The sequence below is a fragment of the Ochotona princeps genome, chromosome 8 (assembly GCF_030435755.1).
Source record: "Ochotona princeps isolate mOchPri1 chromosome 8, mOchPri1.hap1, whole genome shotgun sequence".
Lineage (NCBI taxonomy): Eukaryota > Metazoa > Chordata > Mammalia > Lagomorpha > Ochotonidae > Ochotona > Ochotona princeps.
The window spans coordinates 24,353,841-24,364,259 of record NC_080839.1 but is presented as its reverse complement, the minus strand read 5'-3'; the positions used below and the strand labels follow the sequence as shown (position 1 = coordinate 24,364,259).

Sequence of the window (10,419 nt, the reverse complement as noted above, 5' to 3'; positions counted from 1 at the left end):
ATATGACTTAGTGACTTTGAAGTCATCGTTGAAAGACCTGCAAAGCCTTCATGAGTCAACGACATTTCAAGTACAAGCCAGTGCTCTCTTCAACAGGGCTCTGTTCAGATTGCTTGTGCTACTCTTGTCAAACACTGTGCCAGTCACCCAGCTGATTCAAGCGTCTCATCTTGGCTACCCATAGAGATCTTACTCTCAGTACTCTTTGCTCATGTGGTTTTATTGTGTGATTCCTCTGACTACTCCAGTGTAGTTAACACATTAGCAACAGAAACACCATACAGAAGCTGTTAGAAAGACAGAATGTCAGCCCTACTCTAGGTCTACGAGGCCAGAATTTGAGTTTTTATAGGATCCCTAGGGAATTTGTTTGGATGTTGCTGTTCAAGAACCACATAGGTGGGCCCAGCATGGTGGCCTAGCACCTAACGTCCTTGCCTTGAATGTGCCAGGATCCCATATGGATGCCGGTTCTAATCCTGGCAGCCCTGCTTCTCATCCAGCTCCCTGCTTTGGCCCAGCAAAGCATTCAAGGACGGCCCAAAGCCCTGGGTTCCTGCACCCACGTGGGATACCCAGAAGAGGTTCCTGGCTTCTGGCTTCAGAGCAGTTCAGCTCCAGCCGTTCGTTGTGGCCACTTGGGGAGTGATCCAGCAGACAGAAGATCTTTCCTTCTGTATCTCCTTCTCTCTGTATATCTGCCTTTCCAAGAAAAGTAAATGCTAGTGCTCACTTCGGCAGCACATATACTGAAATTGGAACGATACAGAGAAGATTAGCATGGCCCCTGCGCACAGATGACATGCAAAATTCATTAAAAAAAGGTAAATGCTAAAAAAAAAGTTGAATAATTTGCATAATGGATGGTGGCCAAACCATATGTGATAAATAGAACTGTAACCTACAACTCCGTAGAAATCAGACCATAATGACCAGAATTTGACCAACACCTGTCATATTCCCTACATTTTTGTCCATCATTCCAATTTAAGACCAACTGGAAAAAGCTGCCAAATATGTACTTCTCGCCAGTCATGTGATGCCCAGGTTTTAGTTAGACCAACCTACAGTTTCTTAACTCATAATTAGTGTTAAGAATGTGAGGATTGAGCACCGATATCTTAAAAATCACTCCAGGTTTTCAAATTTGCAAGCCATTCATCTAGAGATATCTTGACTCCCAGTAACTGTCCTACCACCTGACAAAAAGTCATTTGAAGCAAGAACCTCACAATTAGGGGGAACATCTTGTCAATTTTTCATCAATCATATATATGTGCTATATTTCGAGTGATAAGCATGACACCTAAATGCTGGGTTGTCAGATTTCACTTTGGGATAAAAAAGGCAAAGAAATTGCAATAAAGGGGGGGCTGACGTGATGGCTCAGCTAGCTAATTCTCCATCTGCAAATATAAGTATCCTGTATGGGCACAAGTTGGTGTCCTATCTGTTCCCCTTCCCATCCAATTACCCATTTATAGCCTGGGGAGGCAGCAGAAGATGGGACAAGACCTTGGTACCATCTGCATGGGAGACCTGGAAGCAGCTCCTGGTTTCAGATCAGCTCAGTTACAGCCATTGTGACCATCTGGAGAGTGAATCACTTGATGAGAGATCTCTGTCTCTCCTTATCTATGTAAATCTGCCTTTCCAGTAAATACATCTTTTTTAAAAAAAAGAAATTGAAATAGATGTATTAGGATGTCATTCAATAGATCTCTAACAAACACAATGTAATTGTAAACCAGGTAATTGTATCACTATTTCCTAAACCCTGTCTGCCATCAAGACCTCCAGAGTGACAAGCAAGTCAGAATTGTCCAGCAAGAAGGATGTGTAGATTGAAAAATGCAACCACTAATGAGAACATATTCACTCAGGGTCTGTAATCGCCCATGCCTACATGAGCCACATCATTAGAGGGTAGGATGGCTGAGTACCATAATCAGTCTTAACATAGACCCATTTCATTTCGTTATTAAACAACTGGATATAGTTTCACTTCCACAAATAAACAATTGTGCATCTATCTTGGGGGAAAATGTTCTTAATTTACTTTTTATTTTTCCAAAATCTAAGATATGATGTGACTATTCCAAAGAAAAACATCACACATTTAATGTTAAATGGCAAATGAAACATATCAAGGGACAAACTAGAAATGGCGCAATTAGGACAAACTAGAAGGTAGACAGCTGCAATTCAGCTCTAAGCAACTGAAATTTGTTGCTTTACCTGGTTTTCCTTTTCTGCTTTTTCAAGGGAGCCAGAAACACAACACTTAATATGAAATGACCCAGTTGTTAACTGTTGGCTTGGCTTTAATTTAAGACGATGAAAGCCAAACATGTAATTCTGATGGGCTGGACATAGAGGGAAGGCACCAAATTTACAGTTTTGGGATTGCAGCATCACTTATAAACTAGGTGCTAGCACAGAAGCCAGTTTTGCTAAGGGTAGTAAAACATTCTCCAAGCAAATACACACCAAGATAAATAGATACATCAGCCACACTTGGTCCCCATCTCCGTGAAAGTTCACCAGTTTCATGATGAAATGCCTCGGAAAGTAAAGCTACCAACCAGGTCTACTCATTTGTATTTTTCAATGATCAGTTAAATTCCTTTCTTTCCCTATACACTCCACCTGCCACCTTGAATTCACACAATCAGTAGTTAAACAGCCAAGCCAGGCAAAGTATGGGAGAAGGAAATAACTGGTCCCTTGTCATAAAAGTTGATTGTATCTTAAATTTAGTTTTGAAGGATGCAAAATCTACCATTTCTAATTCTCTGGAATAAAAAACAAATGTTTCCATTTTTAGTGTTCTGGGAGTTTTATGCTTTGTTTGGAATCAATGAACTCATATTCAGGGCAGGAGTAGAGAGTTGTTGATTTTGGAATCAGAAAAGAAGAATGGAGAAAGTTTCAAACATTCTCATGAAATCTTTCTTAAAGAGAAATTGAAACTGCTAATGATTTTTTTAGGCTCTCCAGAATTAGAGTCAAGCCAAAGTGGACAAGAAGAGATGGAGATGGATAGCTTGATTAAACTAACTTTTTAAAATCAGAGTACTTGATTAAAATTAATATTTTAGGTAAAATCGATTTATGTATTTAAGCCATACTTCAGCAGACCCTTTCTTAAAAACCACTGTTGCAGATCTGAGTAATGGTGTCAATTAGTTCAGGTTTTAAAGTAGTGAAAGAAAAAAAAACAACTCAAACCCGGCACTATAGCCTAGTGGCTAAAGTCCTCACCTTGCTTGTACCTGGGATCCTATATGGGTATCAGTTCATATTCTAGCTGTTCCACATCCCATCCAGCTCCCTGCTTATGGGCTGGCAAAGCAGTAGACAATGACCCAAAGCCTTGGGAACCTGCACCCGTGTGAAAAACCCAGAAGGAGGTCCTGGCTCTGGATCAGCTCAGTTCCTGCCATTGCAGCCACTTGGGGCGTGCTAGTGTGACCATGGAACCTGCTACACTCACAGGTACATGGACTGAGAATAGTCTGGGCAGGTCCAGGTTACAACACCCGCATATGCATCCTAAACCAGGGTGTGGGGTGGCCCAGGCCACAACATTCACCAGCTCATGCAAGGCCAAGATAGAGGGCAGGCTATGCCGGGCAAGGGCCTAGCAACCACTGGCATGCCTGAGATCTGGGTCTGGGAGCCAAATGGGGGAGCATGGGAAACTCCCCCATTGGGTCATAGCTCCCATTGGTGAGCACATTGTCCATGCCTGGGGCTTGGGAAAGCTGCATAATGTAGCTCCAACTAATGGCTAATGTGTGGGTTGGTTCTGAAAAGGGACAGACCTGGCAGGGCCGAGCAAATCTTAGCTCACTTGCAAGTGCAGAAACTAAGTTGGAATGTAGGTCATGCTGGCCTAGACTGTCACACTTACTAGTTTGCATGAGCCATGGATGGGAGCAGACTGAGCAGGGCAAGGTTCCAGCACCTGCCAGTGAGAGTTGGGACTGGGGACAGGCCGGATTAGGCTAGGCTACCAATATTGAAAGGCAAAGGCCAAAACAGGTAAGGGACCATGCCAAGTGCATCAGAGCAACCACTGGTATGTGTGTGATCTGGGAGTGAGAACAGGCTTGACTAGGGAGCAAAGGGGATGTCCTGGCTGGATTGTAGTTCCCCCTGGTGAATGCAAAGGCCGGGGTGGGGACTGCTGTTTAGTCTTGGCATGGCTGCAGTGTTCCTTGGCACAAGTGTGGACTGTCTGGGAAGCACCAGATTGGGCTAGACTCCAGCATCCACTGGAGCTCATGAGAACCAGAGAGGTGCAGGACTGGCTAGGCTAGGTCTCTGCCCCTGATGAGCTATGTGTGAGCTGTGTCGGTGTGCACCAGGCTTGGCTGGACTGTAGCACCCAACAACAAGAACCAGAATGGGTAAGGGCCAGTCAGGAAAGGCCACTGTTCCTGCTAGGACAGGAGGTGGACCAAGTAGGGCTGGCCCATGAACCCATCATTGTGCACAAGATCTGGCACTGGGAGAGGTTCTGATAGTGGAGGTTGGGAAACTCCTCTGTCAGGACACAGTCTCGGTAGGTGAGCACAAGAACCACAATAGGGAGCGGCCCACACTAGACCAGGGAATGGTACCCACTGGCACTCATTTGGCATAGGCCAGGGCAAACCAGGCTGGGCTAATTTATATCACCCAGTGGTGAATCCAAGTGCCAGAATTGAGTATGGGTCAGGCCAGGCTGGGTCGCAACACAACCCAGTTCACATAAAAGCCAGGACTAGGTGCCAGCTGAGCTGAGCTAGGCTAAGCCCCTAGCAGCTGGAATTGGGGGTGGGCCGGGCTTGGCCAGGCTATAACACACACTGACAAATGCTGAGGTGAGGCAGGCCATGGCAGACTGGGTTGCAGCACCCAGCCAGCACATGAGACCCAGAGGGGGGAAGTGTCAAAGCCAGAAAGGGGGCTGCATGTGGCTCCTCTGCTGGACTACCACTCCCACCGGTGAGCGTGAGTTAGGATGGGGACAGACCAGGCCAAACAGGGCTGTAACACCTGTTGGTCTCATGTGAGCTGGATTAGGGAAATGTCAGGCTGGGTTGACTGTTCCTTCTGGTGCATGCATAAGTCAGAGTAGGTGAGGGTTGGATGGGCTTTGCCACAGCATCAGCTGGCAGATGCAGGCACTGGATGCTAATTCTGTCAAGCTAAACTTCAGAACCACCTGGAGAGTATAAGATCCAGGAATGGGAGTGAGTCCAATAGGGAAAAAGTGGGTACCTCCCTCTCGTGTTGCCATTCTGACTGGTGAGCATGAGAACCAAGACTAGGGGCAGGCATGGCTAGATAGAGAGTGACACCTGTGGGCTGGTGTGTGGGCTGGATAGTGGGGCTGGTTGGGTAGAACTAGGCTTCAATGCCCATTGACATGTATGAGAGCTGAATGAGATGTGGGACAGACTGGTGTACATACTGGCAAGTATGGGAACCAGGGCAGGGGGCGGGTCTGATGGGAATCATTGCGGATTGCTCTGATTAGATGGCAACTCCCACTGGCATATATGAAGGCCGAGTGTGTGGTGGGCAGGATCTACTGGACTGCAACATCCGTTGGTTTGTGTAGAAGACAGGGCTTGAAATAGAACTAACCCAGCAATTACAACCATGAGCATATGCATAAGCTGGTCGGGGGCGACAGACTGCTGGATCCTGTACTGGCAAGCACACACAAGAATCAGGTCTGGGAACACCTCAGATGAGGTTTATTTGGGGATTCCTCCCAAGTGATTTGCTGGACTCAGATTCCCAACCATGGAGAACTGCAGGTTCCATGATCTGATTATAGAGTGCATTTGTTAGAGCTGGGCCTCATCAGTGGCTTAGATGGAGCAGTGGACAGCACAGCCAGTTGCACATGGAGGATATGGTGGTACATTAGAACCTGCAAAGGACAACTGGTACCACAACAAATGATGGAGGACAGAACAAATGGACCAACTATCCCAGCCAAGTGTTGGCAGTGAATATCTGGGCAAATGGAAACCCTAAGGTAGGCTATGTCAGCCAGTGGATAACAAATATTAAACAACACTTTCAACAAATGTTTTCATATACACAAAAAGTGAGAACACAGTTAAAGTAATATGTAACTCTAGCAATCTCAAGCAACCACTTTTCTGCCTATTGATTCAACATTGTTTTTAAAGAATTATTCATTTGAAATAGAATGAAAACAGAGTGAAATAGAGAAATAGAATGCCAGAGAGAGAGAGAGAGAGAGAGAGAGAGAGAGAGAGAGAGAGAGAGAGAGAGAATGTCATCTATCCATTAGTTTACCTCTGAAATGGCTGGGGTTGGTACAGACCAAAGCCAGAAAACTAGAACTCTATTCAGTCATCCCACATATGTGGCAGAGGCTAAAGTACTTGATACATCATCTTCTGCTTTCCCAGATGTAAAGCAGGAAACTGGATCAAAAGGGGAGCAACTAGAACACAAATCAGCATGCTGATGTGGGCTATCAGCTTCACAGATGGCAGTTTACCACACTTTGCCACAGTATAATCCCCTCAACTTTAGGTTTTAGGACATAGCATTTTGTATTTTTATTTATTTAGTCATTTTTACTGTAAGATTTTTATGCACATACTTATGGGGTACAATGTGATCATTTGGCATGCTTTCAATGTGATGGTAAAGTCAGATAAATTAACATTTCTGTCTCAAACATTGAAAAATGTTTTGATTACCATTTAGTAACTATACATATTTACTATGCTTGAATTTCATAACTTTCTTGCATCAAAACATAGATACAATTTTCTCCCCCAAAATTTTGAAATTCCCTGTAGAAAGTGCTGTGATCTATTCAAACTTTAATTTGGAGTGGCTTCACACTATCACAATGGCCACAATTCATTTGGATTTCCACCACTCATATCTATCCAGCACTAAGTGTTGCATTTATAATAGAGAACTGATGAAGAATGGCATATATGTCAACTTTTAAAAACATTTATGCTTAAGAGCACAATTTGACCAAGAACAACCTACATAGACTTACATATATATATATCTCAAAGCCAGAGATGATGCTTAAGAGCATGAAACAACTGTGAGGGGAAAGTAGTATGGAAACTGTGAAGGAGAGAACAGATTAGAAAACATAATGTCAGGCCCGGCGGCGTGGCCTAGCGGCTAAAGTCCTCACCTTGAACGCCCCGGGATCCCATATGGGTGCCAGTTCTAATCCCGGCAGCTCCACTTCCCATCCAGCTCCCTGCTTGTGGCCTGGGAAAGTAGTCGAGGACGACCCAAAGCTTTGGGACCCTGCACCCACGTGGGAGACCCGGAAGAGGTTCCTGGCTCCTGGCATCGGATCGGCTCGCACCGGCCCGTTGCGGCTCACTTGGGGAGTGAAACATCGGATGGAAGATCTTCCTCTCTGTCTCTCCTCCTTTCTGTATATCCGGCTTTCCAATTATAAAAAAACAAAAAAGAAAGAAAACGTAGTGTCCTAATGGCACTGAAAGAACCATCAGCACAGAGGAACCTCTATTGGATCTAAAAAAGAATGCAGCAATTAACAAGTGGAAACCAACATGAGAGAGCCAACAGAAGATGTATGGGAAGAGCAAACATGGAAGTAAACTTGGACAATGCTCCATTAGCTGCATTTCAATCCTCAAAATCCCACCCAGACATGTTTGTCCTTATTCCAAAGACAGTTTCCTGCCTGCTTAGCTTTTTCACTGTCAACCCATAGAGGCAGACTTCTGAAGGAATTCGTTGAAACCTGTAATTAGCTTCCCTGGTCTGTGGTGGTTTTATAAGAGTTGCCACTAGCTTCTTTAAGAGTCCTAACTGAGAAAAACAAGACTATTATCAGCGAGTAAAATGAAATGAGATTCAGCCTTCATCATCCTCTGAGGAGTGTGGTTCCAGGGACCCTGGGGACACCAAACTCTGGGGATGCTCAAGCCCATTCCATAAAGTGCCGCAGTATTTATAGCTGACACAAAACTCCCGTCTGCTCTAAATCATCATTGGTAGCTGATAATTCAAGGTAGAGAATGGTTATATTGTGTTTGGGATATAATGACAAGGAAAAAATCTATACCTGTTCAGAACAGACACAATTAAGTTTCTAAACCCTTTTTGATCCTTGCTTGGTTAAGTCTTGGTCCCTGGATCTCACACATGTGAACTGACTGCACCTGTGAGCACACAGAATTATGGAAACTGAAGTTTAGCTCACTCATGCACTATCAATTGCTATTGAGTTCCATCAGAATGGATCACTTTATTCCAGAGAATGCCAATGTAATTACTATCAGTTGGAAGCAGTACCAAGTGAGTGCACCTGCGGCAACTCATAAGTGATCTCCTTATGATCTGGTCTGCATTAATTTTCCTCATCTCTCCTCTTCTTGTAGTGATCAGCTCCCATCCCAAATCCACTGGGTTTCCAGACATTCAGTTTCATCCTCCACATGCCATCTCCCCATCTCTGTCATAATTTTGCCCGAGATTTCTTCCCCTCCATAAAATGCACTTAGACATGTGCCCTATGGAGGCTTGCAACATTTTAAGCCTACTAAACTAATTTTTTAACCTTAAGAAAAGTTGTTCATGGTAATAAAATTCCATACTTTGAATATTTTTTAGGAATTTGAAAATGCATTATAAATTTGTGCTTTAGTTCTTTGCTCTTGGTGTACATTCTGGACATGGAGAGGGTCAAGTCATATTTTACTCTCACCCTTGTCTCCTTTAAGCATGAAATTGTACATTCTGCCAGTTGTTGCCACTTCTAGGTTTCCTTACCACTAGCACAGGGCAGCACAGGAAGTCATAGTACAGAAAGGAGCCATCTTTACTGTTTATTGAGATATAAAATTTTGTGCCAAAACAAAACAGCTAAATTGTTGTTATTGGGGTCCTACCTCCTCGTTACCTTCCACTCTTGTCTTTCCTAGAGGTCCACTACTGAGTAAAGTTCCTGTGCCACTTCGAGTTGCACTGGGACTCCAACTCAAGTCTTCCTCTGTCAGCATCCTATGTGTCATTCCCAGTTGTCTTGCCACTCAGGAAGCAAGAAGGTATTTCAAATACCACCTAATAGTGACTGTAAGATACTGCTACCTGAAATCTCCCAAAGGAATTCTGAGTTTAGCAACATTTTTAAACAATTTCTCTTCAAAGGAGTTAGAGCCAATTAGGAAAAACTTCAGGAAGACCATGGATCCTTTTTTGATACCTTCTACTAACCTCATGCAAGGAAACATGTGTGCCACTCATTCCAATCAACTAGTAAGTGAACTCACAGGTCACATGGGTATAAGCCTTACTTGGACTTCCCAGCACAATGCCAAAGGTTTCCCTTCCTGACACTGTCCGCCATGAAGCAACTGTACCACAATGATTAACTCATACACTCACTCCATTTTCTGATCACCAATCTTATGTCAGGACCACGAAAGGTGCTAGGAATGGAATGTGAGAATAGTTTCTGTTCTCAAAAAATGAGGCAAGTATGCAAGTAAATCATTGCTAAGTATCATAAGGCTCATCCAAAGTACGTAATGTTGTTTGGAGGTGTCAGGGAAATCTTTTCTGACGAACTTATATTCTTGCTTCAACATGATTTGTTTTGTTTAGGTCTCTATTGTCTTTCCAAATAGGTCATCAACTGTCATTTTATTCCTCATTATCCCTAACACAACACTATATAAAAGTCCATCAACTTACTGAATGACTATAACTGAACGCAACTTAGTCCATTTTTTCATTAAGCAGCCTTTACAAATCCAAGCAGAGTGGTGGACAGTATCACCAAAACAGAGTCTAGTGTTGACTTTCAACCCAGTTCTTGCTCATTCACTGATCCAGCTGTGACAACTTCCTGAGCTGCCTGCATACTCTCCACCCCTGCTACCCACCACACAGATCCACACATGATGGATCTGCATTATTTGAACATGCTGGACTGGTTAGCAATATGACAATAAGGAAATTTCATCTTAAGACAGACTAAATAAAGCAAGGCCTCATCAACTCATCTTCACCCAAACAGTTTCCCCAGGGGGTGACTCTCCAGTGTTTGTCATAAACAGAATGGAGGTCATTAAAGCTTGGCAAAACATAACAACATATCTAATTATAGGTTTGAAATCATAGAGGCAAGCAATAACCACAGGGCATGCTGAGTTTAGTTACTTCTCAATACACTTTATTGCTTTGCTTGGGTAAATCATGTTCTGCACTTAAAACAGAAGTGGGGAATTTTTTGCCGCATCTCCAAAGGGACAGTCAGTAGGACAGCATCCTCAGGCAGGAGAAAAGAGTTTGAAAATTTTCTAAATGGAATCTTTGGCGCAGACGTAAGGTGCAAACCTTAGCAGCAGGTAAAACCAACCTCAGGGTCGT

At 43.7% G+C, this 10,419-nt stretch overlaps 1 non-coding gene across 1 annotated transcript; it reads left to right on the top strand.

The window, feature by feature from the left end:
- The first annotated feature begins 725 nt into the window (after nt 1-725).
- LOC118760715 (U6 spliceosomal RNA) lies at nt 726-833 on the top strand. Its single transcript, XR_004996945.2, has one exon. It is a non-coding gene; the product is annotated as a U6 spliceosomal RNA (small nuclear RNA).
- The last annotated feature ends 9,586 nt before the right edge of the window (nt 834-10,419 follow it).